The sequence below is a fragment of the Trichosurus vulpecula genome, chromosome X, assembly GCF_011100635.1.
Source record: "Trichosurus vulpecula isolate mTriVul1 chromosome X, mTriVul1.pri, whole genome shotgun sequence".
NCBI classification, from domain to species: domain Eukaryota; kingdom Metazoa; phylum Chordata; class Mammalia; order Diprotodontia; family Phalangeridae; genus Trichosurus; species Trichosurus vulpecula.
This window is the reverse complement of record NC_050582.1, coordinates 53,138,953-53,163,120: the sequence shown is the minus strand read 5'-3', so window position 1 is coordinate 53,163,120 and position 24,168 is coordinate 53,138,953.

The following is a 24,168-nucleotide window of genomic DNA, read 5'->3' as shown; positions in this document are numbered from 1 at the left end:
AGGATTTGAGGAGGGGAACGAAAATGAGATCTGTTCTGAACACGTTAAATTTTTTTCACTTATCAACACATTACCCCACTCTTCATAGTGGCTTTTCCAAACCTTTCCCTCCCTCCTCATACCTCCCATGACTCCCCATTCCTCCATCCTCTCAGCTTGGAACTTTGCTTCATCTTTTACATAAAAAAAGTTGCGGCTATTCTCGGAGAGCTCTCTTCTCTCCTCCTTATCTCAAATCACCAAGATGTCTTCTATCACAATCTCCTGCTTCACCCGTATCTCACATAGTGAGGTGGCCCTTCTCCATACCAAGGCAAATTCAGAGGAGTTTAATGCTCGTATCTTCCCTCTGTTGATTACCTCAAATTTATCCTGTGTATATTTTGCGTGTAAATGTTGTTGTTGTTCAGTCATTTTGAGTCGTGCCTGACTCTTCATGACCCCATTTGGGGTTATCTTGGCAAAGATACTGGAGTGGTTCGCCATTTCCTTCTCCAGCTCATTTTACAGATGAGGAAACTGAGGCAAACAGAGTGAAGTGACTTTCCCAGGGTCACATAGCTAGGATGTTTCTGAGGCAGGATTTGAACTCAGGAAGAGGAGTCTTCCTGACTCCAGGCCAGGTGCTCTATCCACTGTGTTACCTATAATAGCTGTTTGCATATTGTGTCTTCCATTAGACCATCAGCTCCTTTAGAACAACGATTGTCTTGGGCCTTACTTTGTATCCTATCTGAAGTACTTAGCAGAGTCCCTGGCACAGAGTGAGTGTTTAACAAATGTCTTTTGACTGACCAACTGAGATTCCTATAGGACATTCAGTTTGAGATGCCCAAAAGTTGGTGAGTTGTTAGAGCTGGGTATATAGATCTGGGAGTCATCTCTATGATGATAAGTAAAGTAATGAAATCTGATGACACCACTGAGTGAAACAGTATAGATGGATGGATAAGGGAAGATAGCCCAGGACAGAGCCTTGTAGGACACCTATGGTTAGCAGGTGTGACCTGGAGGAAGATCCAGAAAAGGAGACTAAGAAAGAGGCAAATCAGGTAAGTAAGGAGAACAACCAGGAGAGAATCATGCCCTAAAAACTTAGAGAGAAGAGAGAATCTTGGAGAGGAGAGTCACTGACAGTTTCAAGGCTGCAGAGAAGTCAAGAAAGATGAGGTCTGAGAAAAGACCATTGGATTTGGCAACTGAGAGATCACTGGTAACTTTGAAGAGAGAAGTTTTGGTTGAAGGATGAGGCCAGAAGTCAGACTGTGGAATTAAGAAGAGAGAAGAAAGAAATTAGAGGCACCTAGTATAGATTGCCTTCTCAAGGAGTGCTGCCAAGAGAAGAGATAGAGAAAGTTAGAGGGAATTGGATCATGTAATCAATGGATGGTATAAAGGGTTATGTGAGAGTTTAAGACTAGATGTATTTGGAGGAAGCCAGGAAGAAGCCAGTAGATAAGGAGAGAGTAAAGATAAAAAGAAAAGAAGGATGAGAATGGTAACAATCTTCTGAAGAATACCGGAAGGGATAGGACAAATTGTATTGTGTTAGCCTCTGTAATCTCTTTATTGGAGACAAGTATGAAGGAAGAGATAGTAGGGGAAGACATGGAGGGGAGAAGGGAGATCTCAGCCAATGAGGCAAGGTCATCAGCTGAGAAGGGAGAGATAAGGAGTGCCTTAGGAAACTGGAGGAGAAACCAGAAGGTTTGGAACAGCCACTGTGGAAAGCAGGATGGGTGACTCAATTATGGAGGAGGAGTAAAATAATTCCCTTGCTGTAGCAAGGTCCCAGTTGAGATTATATAATGTAAAAATTCTTCGAAGGCTGAATTAGCATGGTTTTTATGATTTCCTCCAGCTCTATAATTCAGCCACATTTCAACAAGAGCAAATGAAGCAGATGGTAGGAGCAATCCAGGGTGGCAAGGCAAGATTGGCCATCAGAGAAGGAGGCAAGGGATTTGAGAGTAGAGGATAGGACTGCAGTTGAATCAACTCACCAAGGGATTAAGATAAGGAAGGGAAATGAGAATACTTAGTACATGGTGATGAACTGGGAAAAACTGAGGAGTGGAAGGATTGGAGGTCATGGTGAGGATGAAGAACAGGGTTAGGAGTTATAAAGAAAATGGAAAATGGATTGATAAAATATCATGATGAGATAAAGGAATTTTACAGTTCATGAACATGGAAGTAGAACTTTTATGAATGATGGCAAGATCATTGGTATGCCCATCTCTGTGGATGTTGGGCGACCTGAGAAAGCATCAATACATATGTGGAAGTGCCCTGGTATGAAGGAGGAGAGAAAGACTATGTGCCAGGCACTGACTTCAATGAGAATGGAAGGAGAATGCTCTGGGGGCCAATAGATAATAGCCACCAGCATGTGGATTAGGTGATAAATCCAAATAGCTTGAACCTTAAGGGAGGAAAGGTTGTCCAGTGATAGCAATAGGGGGAGAATATGGAAGTGGCACTGGGGAGCAAGGAGTACTCCAACTCCCCCACCAAGACCAGTGGGGCAGGGAAATGTGTCCAAATGCAACCAATCCTGGAAATGGTGGCCAGGGAAACTGTGTCATCAGGACCAAGGAAGGTCTTAGTGAAAGCCAGAAAATGTAATGAATGAGAAAGGAAGTATAGATAAATTTCCTGGCTTTGTTTCCTCTACATTGCATGGACATATACATTTCCCAATGCTTCTCAATAGTTAACATATTCATCATTCTTACAGCACTAATATCCTATTATATTCCTGTACAACAGTGTACTTAGCCAGTTCCAATCTACCAGAGTCTATGTGGTTTCCAGGTCTTTGTGACTATACAGGGAATTCCTAAAATCTGGACACATAGGCAAAAAATGCATATTTCAAGAAATGAAATGAATGAAATTTTCAACATTTTTTAATTGGAATATTAACAAATAACATCTTCAATATGATTTCCATCATGTGTGACGCAAAGGTTGATGCGCTTTGCAAGATTCACATGAACTCGATGCAATAGCTCCACATTGCCATCAATTTTAGCACATTCATTCTTTATGCATTCAATCAAGTATGTTGTATCTGTCATTTTCATTGAGTGCACCTTCTCCTTTAACATACCCCAGAAAAAGAAGTCAAGGGGGCTAAGGTCTGTTAATATTCCAAATATTTCCAAATATGCATTTTGCCTATTTGTCCAGACCCTGTAGAAAGTGCGGCTAAGAATAGTTTGGTGTATTTGGGGCTTCTCATTCTGCAAAATCCTTACTCTTTATAGACATCCTGACTCCAGTTTCTACGCAGGGCCTTGCACTGATCTTCAGTTTGGGGATGTGCTTGCTGTTCATTCCAGACTGCTCACCTTTTCCCAGACTCCACCCCGACCATTAGCTTCCGGGGCCCTCTGAACCTAGCTGGGTCCTATCCAGCCTTGTCTCAACTTCTCTGGGGTTCACACTTCATTCTAGAGGTGACTCACAGCTTTCTACCTTCTAAGATCTTAATGGTAAAGGCAAACCCTTAAAGAGTTCCCCTCTGGTCAATAGTATATTAAAGGACAAACACAGGCCCTGTCTTCAAGGAGTATACAAACAAGTCAGTCACAACAGGATAAATGTGGTGGGGCCCAAGTTAAAGTCCTAGAAAGGGCCCTCTTTACTTTCACCAAGTGCAAAAGAAAGTAATCTCCAGGAAATAAGAGCCCTGATCATTCAACCTTATTTAACTGTGCGCCTGATTTGATTTATATTTACTTCAGGATCTGAGAGTTGCTGGTGTTACAGACTAGCCTATGCCATTTGTCAGTGACAGGGTGAAGTAAATGTAGCAACAGGGAGAGTTGGAAGGGATCGCCAACATACCAGCTAATGTAGACACACTAGAGAGAAGAGGGAATGAGCATTTGTTAAGTGCCTACTATGTACTAGGCACGGTACTGAGCATTTTATGCAATTATTATCCCCATTATACAGGTGAGGAAACTGAGGCAAATAAAAAGTTAAATGACTTCACTAGGGTCGCATAACTAATAAGTGCCTTGAGTCCAGATTTGAACTCAGGTCTTTCTGACCACAGACACAGCACTCTAGCCACTTGCACCACCAGCTGCTTAGGGTCTTAGTGGCCCAGTGCCTACCATCTTGCACACAGTAGGTGTTCAGGAAGTGTTAGCTGACTCGAGCCAAACAGTGGACTGGGGGTGTCCTGAGTTCCTTTCTCATAGGTAAGTTTCTCTGTGACTCTTTGCAGCAGCCCTCAGTTTGACAAGACATCCCGAGAATTTGTCTCCTTTGGGTATGTTTGTATGTGAGTTCCAGAGAGTAGAAATGCCAAAGTGACATTTGTCTTGCCTTTTTGGGGCTGAGGAGCATCAAAATCAAGGCAATGCATATCCTGGAGAAATTAGCCAATGACAGAAAGAGTTCCCAAAGGCTCAACTGTCTCTTGCATATCTGAAACTTCCAATCAAGGCCTTTGCCTTTTCCCTGAGGATGGGCCCACTACAGGAGCTGTGGCCTCTGACAAATCTTGCCTCCCCTGCCACACCACACACACACACACACACACACACACCCCAAGCATAACTCCATACAATAAAAGTGTAACACTTGTGCTTAGAAAATGAGTATTAATTAGTTCTGTCCCCTGACATTAGCATTATGGAGGGAGCCCAGTATTTCCAGGAAGGTCGGGGCTCTAGAGATGGAATTCTGGTCATTCTAGATTGCCGTACATACAGTCATACAGTAGGAAAACATATTCTATGTCATATTCATGGGAAAAACTGCTTGCCAATATTGGACCATGATGGGAGCCTCTCTCAAGGGGACATTATAGCAGCTGAGGCTCAAAGGAGAAGTTCTGCTATGCTCTGCTATAAGGCATCTGTAAAAAATACTCCAGGAAGGAGAGAAAACATCTTTGCTGCATTCTCCCCAAAGGGACATTTCTGTAACCTTTTCTTGACAGACAAATAGTAAGGATTCCTCAAGGAGCACATTGGTTATATTCCCTGGGCAAAGAAAAATCATTTTTGTAAACTCCAGCAGAAAACCTGGTAGAGAAATGAGTGATATATTACTTGTTCCAATCTCAGTGCCAGATTTCATTGCAGGAGTCAATCCAAAGGCAGAAAATCAACAAAATACATAAAGAGCAAAATAGAAACAAAAGAAAAAGCCAAAGACTAGGAGTTCAAGGCAATCAATCAGTGAGCATTTATTAGGCACCTACTATGTGCCAGGCACTGGGCTTGGTGCTAGAGATAAAAACAAAGGGTAAACACAAAGGGTGAAATGGTCCCTGCCCTAAAGGAGGGACACACATACAAAACCTGGACAAGGTAGTTTGGGGACAGCAGCCAAGCAGCTGGAGGATCAGAGTGGACCTCAGATAGAAGAGGATATGGAACCTGAGCTGAGTCTAGAAGGAAACTAAGGATTCTGAGGGGAGAAAATAAGGAGAGAACACAAGTTTTTGCCTTCTATTCCTGGCTTTCCCTTAGCCTTAAGAAAGTAGCATAAGGGGGTAGCTAGGTGGCGCTGCAGTGGATAGACAGAGCACCGACCCTGTAGTAAGGAGGACCTGAGTTCAAATGCAACCTCAGATACTTACGAACTATGTGACCTTAGATCTTAACCCCAATTGCCTCCAAAAAAGAAAGTAAATGGCATAATTTTGTAGACAATCCACTGTTCAGCTTATCCCTAAAATGTTCCTTTCTGCTCACTAATCAGAGCAGTTTTATATTTATATGAACACATACATAACATATACACACGTATACACCTATTTCTGTATGCTGGTGTATGCTCATCAACTATCAACGTTACCATAAGAGAGACCTCCTCCTTTGACTCTTCAGCCCTTACCCTAATGGTTTATTTCCATAACTGCAGCGTTAGGGGATCTTAGAATATTAGAGAGCTGGGTTTGGGTTTTTTTTTCATTTTAAGGAGCAAGAGAATGAATAATAATACAATTGATTCTTCTAGTTCAGCAAACATCCATGCATAAGGCACTGTTTTGGGTACTGGAAAATAGCTGGAGAGGAGGAGACAACTAACATTTAACCTCCCATCTTATGATCACATATTTAAAGCTGGGGATATGGGACCTGAGACAACATCTCAGTGAAAAATTTCATTTTATAGACGAAGAAACAGAGACTCAAAGATGTTAAATGACTTGTCCAAAGTCATGTAACTAAATAGTAGAGGTGGTGTTTGAGCCCAGGTCTTCTCACTTCAAGTCCAATACTCCTTGCACTATACCATCCTGGCCTTTATGCAAGAGATGTTGCCAAGGTAGAATCACCAACTATTTGACAGCTACTTGGATGTGGGAGTTAGAGAAAGGGTTAAGTTGGGAATGAATCTGAGGTTATGAATGTGGATGACTAGAAGGATGGCAGTGTCCTCCACAGAAATAGGGAAGTTTGGAAGAGGGAGCGTTTTGGGGAAAAGATAATGAGTTCTGTTTTGGACATGTTGACTTTGCAATGCCTATGGGACATTCATTGGAGATGTCCAATAAGCAGTTGTTGATATGGGACTGCAGCTTAGCAGACAGATTACAGCTGAATAAATATAGATCTAGGAGTCATCTGCATAGAGATGATAATTGAACCCATGGGAGCTGAGAAGGGCATTGAGAGGGTGTAGAGAGAAAAAAATGAGTCCAGGACAGAGCCTTGGGGGACATCCACAGTTGGGAGGGGAGGTGATGGACAATGGTTCAGCAAAGGACACTGAGAAGGAACTGTCAGACAGGTATGAAGAGAACCAGTAGAAAGCAGTGTCACGAAAACCTAGAGAGGAGAGTGATCAACAGTGTCCCAGGCTACAGAGAGGTCGAGAAGGAAAAGGACTGAGAAAAGGCCACCGGAAATAGCAGATCAAGTAGCATTGGCTCCAAAAGCTAAAGCCCAATGAGCTCGGCCGAGAAATGATTCACATATTTTTAAGTGACAAATTCTATGGAAAAAACTCACAACCTAAGACACCCATTAGCAGAAACAATTAAGAGACCATCTAATTATGGGAATTCAAATGGCAAGCCCTTCACATCTCTCTAAGTCAATTGCCAATGTCTTTGCGGTTCACTGTGCTGCCTTCTGAGGATCTGGGACATAATTAGGCAAGGGCTGTTTGTCACTGAGTGCTTGAAGAGTCACTTGTATTTAAATGCCACCAGTCCCACTCCCCAGGAGACTCAAAGCAGGTAGAGAGAAGGAGGAAGTCAGGGAGTGGGTGGGGATGATTCCCACCATCCTAATGCATGCCAATATGGTTACCACTTTACTGTCTACAAAATGTCCAAAAAGTCATCTGGGGGCATCTGGCTTCCTTTGTATATTTGAACGTTTGTTTACAGAGCCTCAACTACTTAGAAGGAGGAGGCTTAGGGGCCAAGAGAAACTCAAAGCTGAAGCAGTAGGAGCTGAAGAGCAATTGGAAATGTGAATAAAGCAGCCTGGAAATGCTACTATAAATAATGAGTGGGAAAAGGAGACTGTGTTGACGTATTAAGAATGGGCACAGATCTGGTTGTCAGACCTCAAGAACGAAATAATGGAGTTGAAAAATGCCCAAAGGTGGACAACTGGAATGATCAATATGAACACTCTGCTCCAGCCAAGCTGGTCTCTGCTCCACACAACTTCTCATTTCTAGCTCATATGCTTTTGTATAAATCATTCCCTTTCCTGGAACACCCTCCCCTTCTTCTTTGCTTTCCCTTGCTTCAAGACCCAGCATTGTTATTTAGTCATTTTTCATTCACGCCTAACTCTTTATGACCCCATTTTGGGTTTTCCTGGCAAAGATACTGGAGAAGTTTGCTATTTCCTTCTCCAGCTCATTTGACAGAGGAGGAAACTGAGGCAAACAGGGTGAAGTGACTTGCCCAGGGTCACACAGCTAGTAAGTGTCTGAGGCCAGATTTGGACTCAGGAAGATAACAATCTTTCTGATTCCAGCTCCGCCCCCGCCTTCGAACCCCCACCCCCCGCCCCATGCTGTGTCTGCTGCAGTTCCACCTAATATCCCGTAAGACCCAATACAATTCCTATATCCTGGAAGTCTGCCCTGACAATAATAATGATGATGATAACAATAACTTTAATAGTATTTATATATATACATATAAAGTTTTGCAAAGCTCTTTACATATGCTACTACATGGCTCTCGTGGCCTTTCCTGATTCTCCTTTTTGGTATTTGGACAGTATTTCATCCAAACCACACCCTTCAGATGACTGGTTTGTATTTTCTCTGATTTGGTTCTGGGTATAGGTCTTCTCCCTTGTCCAGACTATTTTCCCTTTGAGGGGAGAGATCATGACTTCTACTGCTAGCCTCACAGTCCATTCTCAAGAAAAATTTATTGATTGATTATTGACTACGGTCATGGAAACAACATGGTGCAATGGTAAAAGAATAGGATCTGTAGTCAAAGACTCTGGGTTATAATCTTAACTTGGCTGTTTATTAACTGGGTAACTTTAGGCAGCTAGGTGGTGCTGCAGGGGATAGAGCCCTGGGCGTGGAGTCAGGAAGACTCATCTTCATGAATTCAAATCTGGCCTCAGACACTTACTAGATTGCGACCCTGGGCAAGTCACTTCACCCTGTTTGCCTCCGTTTGCTCATCTGTAAATAAGCTGGAGAAGGAAATGACAAACCACTCCAGTATCTTGGCCAAGAAAACCCCAAATGGGTCACAAAGAGTTGGACAAATAGAAAATTGACTGAACAACAACCTTGGGCAAGTCATTTAACCTTTTGGGGTTCTTTTCCTTTTCCTTTTGCCATGATTGCTGACTTTGTGACATTTGTGACTCTCTATTATTTGGTGTGCTGGGGAGCAGGGGTGGGAGACTGCTTTTAGGAAACCTCCTATTCTATATTATCTTCCCAGGGTTCCTCATGCTGTTCCATTTGGGCAGGATGAGGAGATGTGAACTAGATGATGCTAGAGCTAGATTCAGAATTGGTTAGATGGTCAAACTCAAAGGGTAGGCATCAAACTCAGTGGGTTGGCAGAGACTTGGAAGTGTACTTTGCCAAGGACCTGTGTCTGATTTTGAGCTGTTTTAACATTTGATTCAATGTTGTTTTGTTTTTGTTTGCTTTTTTGTTTCTATTGTTGTTCTTGGTTCTCGAAGAAAACCATGAGGATCTAGGAGGTGATGCCATGACATGCAAGTGAGTTGGATTTAAGTGAGGAAGGGCTGTACAAAGTCAGCAGCCTCACTCTCTCCTCCAGAGCCATCTGGGTCCAGTGGCCAGATATAGATCAGGATGATTAGAGATGGCTTCAATGACAGACAAAGGCATGCAGATGACATTCTCATCAAATGTGAGAATGAGACAAAGCTGGAAAGGCTAGCTCATACAATGGCTGACTGAGTCTGGAACCACAAAGGTCTTGACAGGTGAATTCTTTGGGCTGAATTGAATACCATGAAATGGAATAGGGATAAATGAAAAGTCTTTCACTTGAGTCTTAGATTCAAAAAAGCAACCTCACAGTACAAGACAGGGAAAGCACAGCTAAATAGCAGCTCACTTGGGAAAGATCTTGGGCTTTTAGTGAAATGCAAGCTTTATATAAGTCAGTGTGATCTGGGAATTAAAAAGCGAAGGCAGTCTCAGGCTACACGGGGAGGAACAGTGCCTCAGAATTTAAAAGCCCTGCTGTACTCTGCCACAGCCAGACTACATTTAGAGTATTATAGTCAGCTCTGAGTGACTCATTTTGGGAAGGATACAAGCAGGAGAGTATTCAGAGGAAGGGAGACAGGATGGGGTATTGCATATGAAGATTGGTTGAAGAAGCTGGTGATGTTCAGCCTAGAGAAGACCTGAGGTGAACGCAGTGATTATATGGCTAAAGGATTATCATAGGTGAAGGGGAGAGGAGTCCTACTCATTCTGCTGGCTCCTAGAGGGTGGAACAGGGAGCAGTGGAGCGACATTGCAAAGAGGTACATTTAGACTTGAAATGAAGAAGAACTTCCCAACAGATGGAGCTGTCAAAAAATGGAACAGATTGCTTGAGGAGGCTCTTCAGGTGAAGGTTTTCAATAACCTCTTGTCCAGGGTGCTAGAAGGGGTCTTTCTATCGTAGGTGGGACTAAGGTGAAATGGCAGCATGGTGCGGCAGAGTACTGGACTTCAAGTCAGAAAGATCTGAGTTCAAATCTCCCTTCTGATACTTGCTAGCTGTGTGATCCTTTGAAGTCACTTTCAACTCTCTCAACCTCAATTTTCTCATCTATAAACGAGGGTAATATGACTTTTGGGTGGCTAGATGGCGCTGTAGGGGATAGAGTGCCAGGTCTGGAGACAAGAAGACTCATATTCCTGTTCAAATCTGGCTTCAGATATTTACTAGCTGTATGACTCTGGGCAAATCACTTCACCCTGTTTGCCTCAGTTTCCCCATCTGTAAAATGAGCTGGAGAAGGACATGACAAGCCACTCCAGTATCTTTGCCAAGAAATCCCCAAAGGAGGTCAAGAAGAGTCAGAAGTAACTCAAATGACTGAACAATATGACCTTTGCTACCTACTTGACAGAGTGGTCATGAAGCTCAAATGAGATATGACATGTCCCAAAAGTCTTAGTGCAACTTTAAGTTTTAATAGCTTGGCATTAATACTTTAAGCTTTAGTGACTTAAAACTGCACTAAGACTGTTATCTCACTTGAGCCTCACAACCACCCTGTGAGGTAAGTACCAAAGGTCATTTTAAACTTTAATAGCTTAAAACTGCACTAAGACCTTTGGGACAGCTTCTCCATGTGAAGTCCTTTGTGAGCTACGCTTTATACAAATACAAAATGCTTTATACAAATGCCAATTGTTATAACCTCTGAGGTCCCCTTCTGGCTCTCTGAGTTTATGAATAGATTAATATTTTGATGCATAACAAGTCAAGAAACTCCTTCATTCCTAATCATTTATTAAGTGCCTTCTAGGTTGCAGGCACCATGCTAGGCTCTGGGATTCCAAATACAAAGAACAAAACAATCCCTACTCATAAGGAACTCACATATAAGAAGTCTTTTATCCTGTTCTCCCATCCCAGCAGAGTGGATGAGTGGGAATGCTAGATGCTGCAATTTTTATTTTACTTAATAGGGAAACTGAGACACCAATGGAAATGACTTCCTGGTTGGGGCAGGGGGTCTCATCCAGGTAACTGGGAAAGAGAAGATTATGGGACTTTGATCATGGCAGCGGGAGGACCTGATGCTAAGCAAAGGAATAGTTCAAAAGAAAACTTTTTTAGTAATGCTCTTCAGTGTGTGTATATATGTGTGTGTGCAAACCTGACTGTACATGTCAGTCTTTCAAGGATACAGAAGAAACTAATCAAAGTGATGGTGAATAACTGAAAAGGCAAATAAATAAAATTGATACCACCAGAAGGATCTTCTAGGTGTCTATATCTGTGGTCTCTATAATCAGTTAATTAGCAAATCCTTATTAAGGACCTACTATGTGCCACTCAACGTGTTGAATGGGGCAGATACAAATGGAGCTCACATTTTAGAGGGGGCTCCAACCTAGACACAATTGGGAATGGTGGCTGGAGAGAGGAGAGGAAGGGAGAGAGCTTTTTCTGTATTTTACTCTTGGCAAACACAGGGATCATGAGTGAAGCTCACAGGTCTCCCACTGCCATTGCCTTTCTGGTAGTAACAAGGTGAAGAGAGTGGAATGAATGGAGCTATGCAGTGGCCTGGAAGGTCTGAAGATACCTGAGGCTGAGCAAGCCCTGCTGTCCCAGTGGATGGTCAGATAGTATATGGAGCATGGTCTAGGGAGAGTTAAGGTGAGCTTTCCTTCACTCACTCACTGATCAAGGTAGTTCAGCCAAGCTGAATGAAGTCTCCTCCACCCCCCATAGGAGTCTCAGAGGGTCAGCACCCTTTCTCAGATAAATGGTCACTGTTCCTGGTAAATACAATGGTGCAGGAACTGGCAGATGGAGAGATAACTGAACTTGATGGATCCTGGTGTTTTGGTAGAGGGGTAACCTTACCCATAGGGAGAGTGGTTACATACTTTGAAGACATCTGGAAACATCCTCCTTCCTGTAACAAGACCTTCCTCTCAACAAACCCCCAATAAACACATAAGATCTACCTTAGCGACTGAAACTCCACGATTAGAAATTAATTTCTATGTTCATTTCCATCAGGCTCGCACTGACATGCAAATAGATGTTCCTTCAGTAATATTAGAATGGATAGGCAGAGGGTAAAACACAAGCCTTTAACACCTCATCTTAAATTAGTTGATCAGCTTGGCTCCAGTCACCGACTAAGGCCCTGAATGGATAATAAGATACAGGTCTGGAAAATTTGGAGAGTTAGTGCTCTGAAGTGAAAAGAGATGTAGACTTGGGGTCAGGAGAGCAAGGTTTGAGTCACTGCTCTGTCTCTTAGGAACTGTGTGACTGAACCAGGTACTTCACATTTGGAAGACTCAGTTTCCTCTTTAGGAAAAATGGATATAAGAAGAACTCATGTTTATATAGGTTTACAAAAAACCTTACAAGTATTATCTTGCTTAGTCCTCACAACGAGCCTGGGAGGTAGGTGCTGTTATTTCCTCATTTTACAGAAGAGGAAACTGAGGCAAACAGAGGTCAAATGACTTACCCAGAATCACACAGCTAGTGAGTGTCTGAGGCTGGATTAGAACTCAGGACTTCTAGACACCAGGGCTCTATCCACTGCAGCGCCACCTAGATGACTCATATGCATTTCCTACATCTATAGGCACTACATACTGCACAGGGTTGGGAAGGGGGGAGCACTTTGTAAACAGCAAAGTGCTATATAAATGTGGGATATTAATAATGCTATTCATAGTAACAATGGAACAAGGATAAAAATGTACATGCAACCTACCATACAGAGTGAGAAGTGTGACATGTAAACTGAAACATCCTATAGAAAGGAGAGGCCATAGGAATCCAGACCTCCTCTATTCATTGTTACAGAGGAGGAAACTGAGGCCCAAGGAGGGGGAGGGACTTGGCCAAGGTCACGCCTAGGCTCCTAGAGCTGACAGGGACCTCAGAGACCATCTAGTCCAATGCCTTCATTTTACAGAGGAGGAAACTGGGAAAGGGACTTAGCCAAGGTCATACATAGGATCCTAGCTCTAGAGTTGGAAGGGGCCTCAGAGGCCTTCTAGTCTAACCCCCTCATTTTGTAGTGGAGGAAACCGAGATTCCAGGTCACATGGTAGCAAGCATTATAGGTGGGGCTGACCCCAGGGTAAATTGTTGCCTTTGCTGTTACTACAATCTTGTTCATCTCACCTATTTGACAGAGTTCAGATATAAGTAATTATGGGACTCATACTTTATGTAGTCAATGTCTGCAGACTATTGAATAGACAGATAGAAGGCCCACTTTCTACAGTTGAATACAGGTATTGGGCTATATTGGGACCTCTTCAGCAGTAAACAGGGTGCTGCTGTTGGACTGATGGAGGGGCTGAGGATACACCCAGTCAGAGAAGCACAGAGGTTAATCTATGAGGGGAGAACTCTAAGACTGTTTACAGGGAGATGAGAAAAACAGAGAGCATCAATGCTGCAAATTCAAGGACTCTTAGCCTGGGGTCCACAGATAGATTCCAGGACAGCAGGGGTGGGGAACCTGTAGCCTCGAGATCACGTGTGGCCCTTTAGGTCCTCAAGTGTGGCCAAGTTTGGATTCAGTCAAAAGGCCACAGTTGAGGACCTAGAGAGCCACATGTGGCCTTGAGGCCATAGGTTCCCCACCCCTGTTTCAGGGGAATGGGGATGGGAAAAAATACCTCTTTATTTTCACTCATCTCTAGCTGAAATTTAACATTTCCTTCTATAATTTAAGATCTTCTTCTGAGAAGGAATTCATACATTTCACCAGACTGCTAAGGGGGTCACAATATAAAAAAGGGTTAAGAAATCCCACTCTGACTGGTGTTTGTTATACAGTAGGTTGGCTCACTACAGTGTGGTTGTGAAGCCTTCTGCGTTAGAAGGGAAGAGCAGGAGAGGAAGGTCTGATCTCTGTTTCAAAGCAGTGACAGCAGAGGGTGGGCCATGGTGCTCCTTTGTCCACCGCTTTTCCTATGTCTGGCTTTGTGTCTTTTGTACTGTGTGTCTCTAGGGAAGTCTTATGTACCAGTCTAAGCTTCAAGCTGCCTGAGGGCTTTGGGGCTGGAGTGATGATGACTCCTTGACAGCCGCATTCTATACTGAGCCCTTCCTTATTCCTTAAGGATTGTCCGCATCGGGGGTCATAGGAGCTTGACAGTTAGAAGTGATGGGAGCCATCAGCAAAGTCCGAGCCTGGGTAGGGTGATGGGGGGGGCGGCAACATGCTGCCACTGGCTGCCGGGAGACGGTTTCCAAAGACAATCCCAGACCTGGGATAACACCTGTTACAGGGATACACAAGAGAAATAATCTAGCTCTGATTCTATTGGTCCCTCTGATCTTGCCTCATGTTCCTGTCCAGAGAGCATAGATTGACCATTTTCATTATCTTAGACTACAGATTTAAACACCTGTTTCAAGTGTTCAATAAATATTAGGAAAACAATCCATTTTTCTTTAGACCAATGTCTTGATTTACAGGTTGCTGCTCATAGGGAAATACCCTGTAGCCAATTCTGGAGAGAGAGAGAAAGCTTCAGAGCAAAGTAGGAACCACAATTAGCTAACGATTAATTCTGTTTTGTTTGTCTGTATGAAATATAACCACTCTAGAAAGTATTAAATCATTTAATTACCATCAATTTGGATGCATTATTCGGGCCCTGATACTGAAAGTGGTCATACCTACTCTATATACACATTTCTTGCAGACAGCCCCAGGGTGTTGATAGCACAGTAACCAAATAGTAGCCACTAGCACCTTAGTCCGAATTTGCAAAAGATTAGAACAGACTAGTCAGCCAGTAACCTTTATGAAATCACTGGTAGCCATGCAGACAGGTAGCTTTGGATGGGCCTAGGCTAGCATGCCGATGAGACAAACACTTCCACTTCAGGCATCCTGTTTCTAGGTGTGATATTAAAATGACAAAAAAAACCTATCCTCAGTATCAAACCAGAAGCAACAATAAAATTTGTTACTAGAAAATCCATAGACAGATGCCCCAAAAAGCAAGAAAAAGAAGGTGCTTCCTCAAGCCCTGGCAACAAAGCCTCCATTTGGTAAAGGCAAAGGTGGATATTGTGTTCGAAGGACACTTTGACTCCTAGGCTTATGTAGCCCAAATAATACTGGTTTGTAAGTCAGGAGACCTGGGTTCAAATCAGTAAATCAACAAGCATTTATTTTTTTCCTTAATAGTATTTTTGTTTCCAACTACATGTAAAGATAGTTTTCAACATTCATTTTTGTAAATTTTTGAGTTCCAAATTTTTTCTCCCTCCCTCCTTCTCCTTCCCCCTCCCCAAGACAGCAAACAATCTGATATACTCAACAAGTATTTATTAAGCACCTATTATTTGCCAGGCTCTGCCACTTAGAGATAAAGACAGCTCAGAGATTATCTAGTCTAGCAGCTCTTACAAGGCAGCTGGGTGGTGCAGTGGATAGAGTGCCAGGCCTGGAGTCAGGAAGAAGACTCATCTTCCTGAGTTCAAATTTGGCCTCAGATTTAATAGCTGTGTGACCCTGGATAAGTCACTTCCTTCAGTTTGCTTCAGTTTCCTCATTTGTAAAATGAGCTGGAGAAGGAAATGGCAAACCACTCCAGTATCCTTGCCAGGAAAACTCCAAATGGGGTCACCAAGACTGAACAACAGCAATAGGGATTCTTTACCTGGGGTCCATGAACTTGGTTTTTAAAAAATATTTTGATACCTTTATTTTAATATAATTATGTTCTTTTGTTATTCTATGCATTTAAAAGCATTATCTGAGAAGGGGTCCATGACACAAAGAACATTAACATCTCTGGGCTAGTTCAACCCTCTCATTTTACAGAGGAAAAAACTGGAAGCAGAAGAAAACAAGTGATTTGGCCAAGACCAAACAGGTAGGAAGGAACAGATATGTAATTCAAACCCAGGTTTTATAGATTAAAATTCTATAGGGGAAGGAAACCCAGGAGGGATCGGGGAGGTTCGAGAATGAAATTCTGAAGACACTAAGAAATACAATTCCAATGAGGAGGGGAAAAAAGAGTTGTCTGAAGAGACTGATGTGAATTCACAGGACTGCACAGCAACCAACGTAAATTTTTAAAGTCTTTCCAAAGGATGGACGAAAGAGAAGGTAATAGGGCATGAATACAAAAACGTGGCACCGTCTAGTAAGAAGAGTGTCAGGTGGAAGAGAAGTGAGGACGTGCTGAGGCTGGTGGAGAAAGCCAAGGACAACAAAAGAGTTTTATCGATGCTGGGGAAAAAAAGATCAAAGAAGACATAGGACGACAGCTGCTTTCGAGTGGATAGAGTGATAATGATGAAGTGTTATAATATCGAGCGAAATCTAATCAGATGAAATTTAATAAGTCTTACACTCGCATTCCCAAAAATCACCCTCACAAACAAGTTGGGGGAGGTATGGCTAGACACAAGTGCATCTGGGAAATATCTGGGGGGGGAACAATAGGAGTCACCAATGTAATAGGGAAGCCAAAAGAGTTAATGCTCCCTTAGGCTACATTGAGAGAGGCAGTGTTCAAGACTAAGAAGGCGATAGGTTGGCTATCCTCTGCCCCAGTAAGGCCACATCTAGAAGGTTGTGTTTGGGTCTAGGTATCGCATTGTACAATGGCCAGTGAAAAGCAGGAGAGGGCAAGAAGAATGGGCAAGGGCCTTGAAATCATGCCATCGGGGTCAGATGAAGGGCCTAGAGATATTTAGCCTAGAAAATAGAGGGCTTTAGGGATGCTGTGATAGTTGTCCACGTATTTGAAGGACTCTTATAAGGAAGAGGGCTTAGGCTTGTTCCTCCTGATCTCAGAAGGCAGAGCTCAGAGCAATGGGGTAAATGTGGCAGACAAGCACATGGAGGCTTGTTGTCATGAACAACTTCCTAATAATTAGAGCCGTTCCAAAGTGGAGCACACTTCCTCCAGAGGTAGGGAGCTGCCCATCACCACAGGTCTTTACATAAGGACTGAATAGCTACTTGGCAGGTAGGTTAGAGAGACGATTTTTTAAGTACAGAGCACTGGGCCTGGAATTAGGAAGACCCAAGTTCAAATCTAAGTTCAGACACTAGCTAAGTGACCCAGGACAAGTCACTTAACCTCTGTTTGTCTCAGTTTCCTCACCTCTATAATGGGGATAATAATAGCACCTCCCTCCCAGGGTTGTTGTCAAATGAGAAAATAATTGTAAAGTATGTAGCACAGTGTCTGGCATACAGTAAGTGCTATATAAATGTCAGTTGTTATTATTAGCTTTTATTACTAGATTAACACTAGATTGACTCCAACTCCAAGACACTGTGGTTCTGGGGGACAGGGCTAATACACACCACAAACCTGACTCTACTCTGTGGGCATTCTATGTGTTTGTCCTTCGTTCTCAAAGAGGACCATGACATCAGGGAAATGATGACATGACTTGCAGTTGACTTTGATTTGAGTGAGGGAGGACTGTGCAAGGTCACCAGCCTCACTTTCTCCCCCAGAGTCATCTGGGTCCAGTGGCCTGATATTCATCAGGATGACTGGAGATGGCCCAGGATACAATGGGAGACCCTGGCCCTTTCAGGCCCTTTTCAGGTTCTCACTTTGAGTGAGGTAACACCCATTCAGTGAATAGGCCTCTTTAAGAAGTGAATTTTTGGGAGGCAATCAGGGTTGTGACTTGCCCAGGGTCACACTGCTAGTAAGTGTCTGAGGTCACATTTGAACTCAGGTCCTCCTGACTCCAGGAGCACTACTCTATCCACTGCACCATGTAGCTGTCCTATGTGTGTCCACAGAAATGTTATATATGCCAAGATATCTCCCACCAATAAAGGTAGGAGACTAACCAATGCTAACCTACTAACCTAACAACCAACCTGTCTCCCAACTCCCTTTTCCGCTGCCCCTTCTTTGTTCTAGTCCCAGAAGTATTCTCTGCATCAGGGAGCCAAGGGTCACAGAACTAGTGCTAGAAGGGACCTCAGACACCATCTAATCCAGCCCCTACATTTTAAGGATGAGGAAAATGGAGCCCAGGGAGGTTATTAAGTATAATAATGATAACTCACATTTTTAGGAAACTTTATGGTTTGCAAAGCACTTAACATGCATATGTCTTATTTCATCCTTATAACAACTCTGGGAGGTGGGTGCTATCATGATCCCAATTTTACAGAAGAGGAAACTGAAGCTGAGAGAGGTGGAATGAATTGCCCAAGGTTACACAGCTAGAATGCGTTTGAAGCGGGATCGATGTCAGGCCTCCTTGAATCTAAGTCTGACACTCTGATCACTATGTCAGAGACAAGACTCTAAGACAGGACTTGAAGGCCAAATTGTTCTATGGAAATGTGGCTTCCCAGCCAATCCGGACATAGTGCTCATCTGTGATACACACTGAGGACTAGTCTACGTGGCCACTCTCCAAATCAAGGCTTTCGATGATCTGTGAAAACTGAAGACATTACTGGACTCTGCTAATTTATTTATTGTCTTTGTTCAACTATATTCTACTGACACCCTACCCCCTATCCCTCAAATTTCAAAATAAAAACTCCATATGTCTAAGAGGTCCCTATCCTGCCAGTTCAGGCAGTTAGGTGGCACTGCAGGGAATAGAGTGCCTACAGTCAGGAAGATCTGAGTTCAAATCCAGTCTCAGATACTTACTAGCTGTGTGACCCTGAGCAAGTCACTTAACTCTCTTTGCCTCAGTTTCCTCATCTGTAAAATGAGCCAGAGAAGGAAAAGGCAACCCATTCTAGTATCTTTGCCAAGAAAACCCCAAATGGGGTCATGAAGAGTCAGGCACAACTGAAAAACAACTGAACACACACATACACATACATATCCTACCAGCTGTCATCCACTATACTCTGGAACTGTATCAGTCAACTGTTGCCTCGATGGCTGCTAGGTCCTGTAGCTACAATCATTGGTTTGGAAAGCTGTGGAAATGACGAATACATATATAAAAATAGCCTATCATCCACATGGTACAAGGTGGCAGATTGGTGACGCAGAAGATAGGGCACTGAGCTCTAGAGTCAGGAAAAGCTGACTTCGAATCTGGCCTCAGACACTTAATAGCTGTGTGACTCTGGGCAAGTCACTTTACCCTGTCTGCCTCAGTTTCCTCATCTGTGAAATGGGGATAAGAAAAGCTCCCACCCTGCTGCTGTTGCTGTTGCTGCTGCTGCTGCTACTCCTCCTCCATCTCTTCCTCCTCCTCCTCCTCCTCCTATTACTACTACAAGCTTGAACAGGACTACAGGTAAGAGCATCAATGTAGACTCCACTTAGACCCCAACATGACTGGATGAGTAGTAGCTATAACATTAATAGTTCCCCATCTCTATTTGGTTTTCTAAATTTTCTTTTCTGCTCCCTACCCTTTTAGGGAAGTAGGGAATCGGGGTGGGGAAATGTTCTCGATTACCTTGTTCTTGGTCAGTGTCCCTACTCAGATACACCTCACCATTGAAGTGGCTATGACCTATCTCATGGTTCAAATGCTATTGATATACAAATTCCTACCTATAAAAATAAAGCTAAATGAAGGACCAAGCCTTGTGTGGGAATGGGTTTATTTATCATTTACTGTATACTGAAACTACAGTACAACTGTATACTGAAACTCTAGTACAACTCCCATTTTGCAAGATTCCTAAAGAGAAGAAACATTTGTATTACAGTCTATTGTAATGGTGCTTGTTTGCATGCTGAATTAATAGTTTTCTTTGAATTATAGCTGTTTGTGGTTCATAGTTCAAATGCTAAAAGTTCAATAGCTTTTCCCCCTTTTCAAGAAGCTAAAGGGGCTTCTTCCATCTCCCCCATAAGACAATAGTAGCATCTTCTAAGGTTGTTCTCAGAATAATTATTAGTATCTGTTCTGGGCAGATTGCTCATTCTGAGATAACAGCTCTCTCTCAAGGTCACTGCATGTGTATCATCCTTACACAAATTATGAGAAACTTCCCATTGGAAGCCTTCGCCCACCTCCCAGATAAGTCACCTGTAGCTGAGGCCACTGAAGGTTCTGAGGGGTGCTGAGCTATTTGAAGGACCAATCACAATCGTAGTAAAGACTATCCATAAACTCAGCCACATGTATCCTGGACAGTTACATCTCCTAAATCTTCAAGGTTGATCATGAAGTGGGACTTTGCAGTTAAGCGATGTCAGACATTAAACTTTTTTTCTGTAACAAGGGCAACTCAGCTTGTAATCAGACTCTGCCAAAGATCCACTCTACTGATTGCCTGCTATTGAATATTCTACTGAAGAAAACCATCACAAAAGAGATCTATTGTTCCCTACCCTCCAAAGACATGGAAGCTAAGAAGATGTGAAGGCTCATGATATGCCCAGTATAAACATTCAAAGCAGTTGTGTTCCAGAACCCTTATCAAATGAGTAAAGGAACAAGCACTTATAAAGCGCCTACTATGTGTCTGGATAAGTGCTGGGGATACAAAGAAAGGCAAAAGACAGTCCTTGCTCTCAAGGTCTTCATATTCTAATAGTTTCAGAGGAAAGGTCTCCTGCAGAAGCTAGAATTTGAGCTGAATTGTGAAGGAAGGCAGGAGGTGGAGGCGAGGAGGGACAGCCAGTACAAATACAGGAAGTTGGGAGATAGAGTATGGTGTGTGAGAAAGCTCAGTATGAGACCAGTATGGCTGGATCATAGCATGCTTAAAAGGAATTAAAGTGTAGAAAGACTGGGAAGGTAAGAAGGGACCAGGTGATGAAGAGCTTTAGATAACAGAGGACTTTACATTTGATCCTGGAAGCAATACGGAGCCAATGATGTTTATTGAGTAAAAGAATGACATGACCTGCATTTCAAAAAGATCACTTTGGCAGCTAAGGGGAAGATGTTTGGAGAAGGGAGAGACAAGGCAAGGAGACCAACTAGAAGGCCATTACAATACTACAGGGGTGAGATGATAAAGGTCTGCATGATGGTGGTAACTGAGTGCACAGGAGGGGATATATAAGAGAGATGCTATGAAGGTAGAAACAACAAGATTTTACAACAGATAGGACATGTGGAGTGAATAAAAGGAAAGAGTGGAAGATGACACTGAGGTTGAAAGCCTAGATGACTTGGAAGACAGTGGTGTCCTCAACAGTTAAAAATTCAGAGAAAGGAGTGTTTGGGAGAAAAGATAATAAGTTATATTTTGGATATACTGAGTTTGAAATTTCTGTAGGACTTCCATTTCTAGATGTCCAAAAGGCAGTTGCTAATGTGAGATTGGAGATATGGAGAGAGATTACGGCTGAGTATCACATACACAGAAGTGATAATTGAACCCAAATGGCAAAAGACACATTTTCAGAGAAACCTTGAAAGAATCAGGAGAATGATTTACACAATGACACCAACATTGTAAAGATAAACAACTTTGAAAGACTTAAGAACTCTGATCAATGCAACAACCAACTAGGATTTCAGAGGATTGATGCAGCATGCTACCTACTACCTAATAAATTGTTGGAAGACTAGAAAGGTAAGAAGGGACCAGATGATAAAGAGCTTTAAATAACAAACAAAGGACTTTATATTTGATCCTTCTGGTCATAGGGAGCCACTGGAATTTGTGGAGTAGAAGGATGACATAGTCAGACCCTCATTTTTAAAAGTTCACTTTGGCAGCTAAGTGGAAGATGTTTGGAGCAAGGAGAGACAAGGCAAGGAGACCAATGGGAGAGAAAGAAAAATAAATGCTTGTTAACTGAAAACATAACTAATAATAGCTATCATTCACATAGCTCTTTAAAGTTTATAAAGCTCTATATGAATTATACCTCATTTGGTCCTTGCAACAACTCTGGGAGTTAGGCGCTATTATTATCCCCAGTTTACAGATGAGAAAATTGAGATAGACAAAGGTGAAAGAACATATCCAATCATACATCTAGCAAGTGTCTGAGGCTGGATTTGAACTCAAGTCTTCTTGTCTCTAAGTCCAGAACTCTAGCCAATAAAATAAAAAAGAAATCATTGGTAACTTTGCAGAGAGAAGTTTTGGTTGAATAACGATGTTGGAAAATAGGACAGTGGAGTTAAGAAGAGAGAGAGAGAGGAAAGGAAATGGAGGCACCAATTGTAAACAGCCTTCTCAAGGAGTTTAGCAACAAAAGGGAGAAGAGATATGAGATGATAGCTAGTGGACGTAGATGAATCCAGTGAAGGTTTTCCTAATGATGGAGGAGACACTGGTGTGTTTGTAAGTAGCAGGGAAGCAGCCAATAGATAGAAAGAGGTGGAAGGTTAGAGAAAGACTGGGGCTGATCGTTGGGACAAATTGGCTGTAAAAGATGGTATGGAATGAGAACAAAGGCTCATGTTGAAGGGCCAACTCTTTATGAGAGTTGGGGTTGAAGGAGGAGAGAGTGGAAGAAGACACCTGAGCTATGTGAGATGAGGAGGAGATGCCAATAGGGATCTCTCAGGGAATTGTCTCAAACTTTTGGGGGGGAAGTATGAGGCAATATCCTGAGTTGAGACATGCCATGGGAGGCCTGAGAGGCAATGAGAGATTTGGAATAGCCATTGTGTTGAGTAGGATAGCAAATTTATTCTGGAGATGTAAAAGGATTGCTTTGCTGCAATGAGGTTCTAGCACTGGAAAAGGCCCTGGGGTGAAAACAGAGGTTTAGAGGTGGGTGATTTAGATCCAGGGCTGACACTGGACTCTGGAAGAAAGAGGCCAGAAGTGGTAGCCTAGATCCAGTGCTAACACAGGCCTCCCTGAGAAGGTCCTGGAGTGAAGATAGAGGCCAGGAGGCAGGTGACTAAGATCAAAGGCTGAAGCCAGGCTTTGTGTAAAGGCTTTGTAGTGGACAGACCAGAGGTAGCTGGTCTGGATCAGTCATCTTGACCCTTGGCCAGTTATTATACCCTTCAATAAGTTATGCATCAAGCTTTTCTTTTACTTTTTAGTGTGACATTGGTAAAACTTACCACATAACCATCCACTTGGAGAGCAATTGCTGCTAAATGTTGGGGAACGTTCAGAAGGCTATAGCACTATCACAACCTAGAATAGGGGTTCTTAACTTTAGGTCTGTATACTCAGTTTTTTTCTTAATATTGTGATAACTGTATTTCAATATAATTGGTCTCCTTTGCAATTCAATATATTTTACTTTATGCATTTAACAATATTATTCTGAGAAGGGGGTTAGGTTTCACCAGACTGCCAAAGGGATCCATGACACAAAAAAAGATTAACAACTCCTGGCCTAAAGCATAGGTGGCTAGGAGCTGAGTTAGGACTTCACCCTTGTTTAGGGAGCCAAGACCAATGGTGACAAGCAGGAAGCAGATCAAGATCTCTATTAAATCCAGCCACATCAGGCCACTGAGGTATGCCCAGTTCGATTTCCTTCTTATCTCCTACAATGTACCTTCCCTCAAATGAGAACAGAGGGGACATTCCTTATCCTAGGATAAGCATGAGATCACAAGAAGAACCTAGTCTGAGAGGCAAACATCCCAGCTCTACTATGTATTAGCCGTGTGACCTTAGGCAAGCCACAACTTCTCCCTAATCTTCTAGAATTTAAGGAGGGTATCCAGAGAATTCACCTCCTCATTTCCCACTCAGCTACTCTCCTGGGTTTCATGATCTCTGGAAATTCACCATTCTGTGAGATAAAATCAACTCCGAAACTCATACCTCTTTAGACCATTTCCTACCTTAGAAGTAAGAATTTATTATGTCTCCATACCAGTGACCTCCCACCCACCCCTGCCTCCCGCTTCTCAATTTCTTTTACATATTGTCTTCCACCCCTTAGATTGTGAACTCCTTGAGGGCAAGGACTCTTATATCTTTGTTTGTATCTCCAGAACGTAGCACAGTGCCTGCCACATAGTAGGCATTAAATAAATGTTTACTGACTATGGACCATTGACTTTCAACCTGTTTTCTTGTCCACTGGATGGAAATAATATCTGCCCACACTTCACAGAGATGCTGAGAA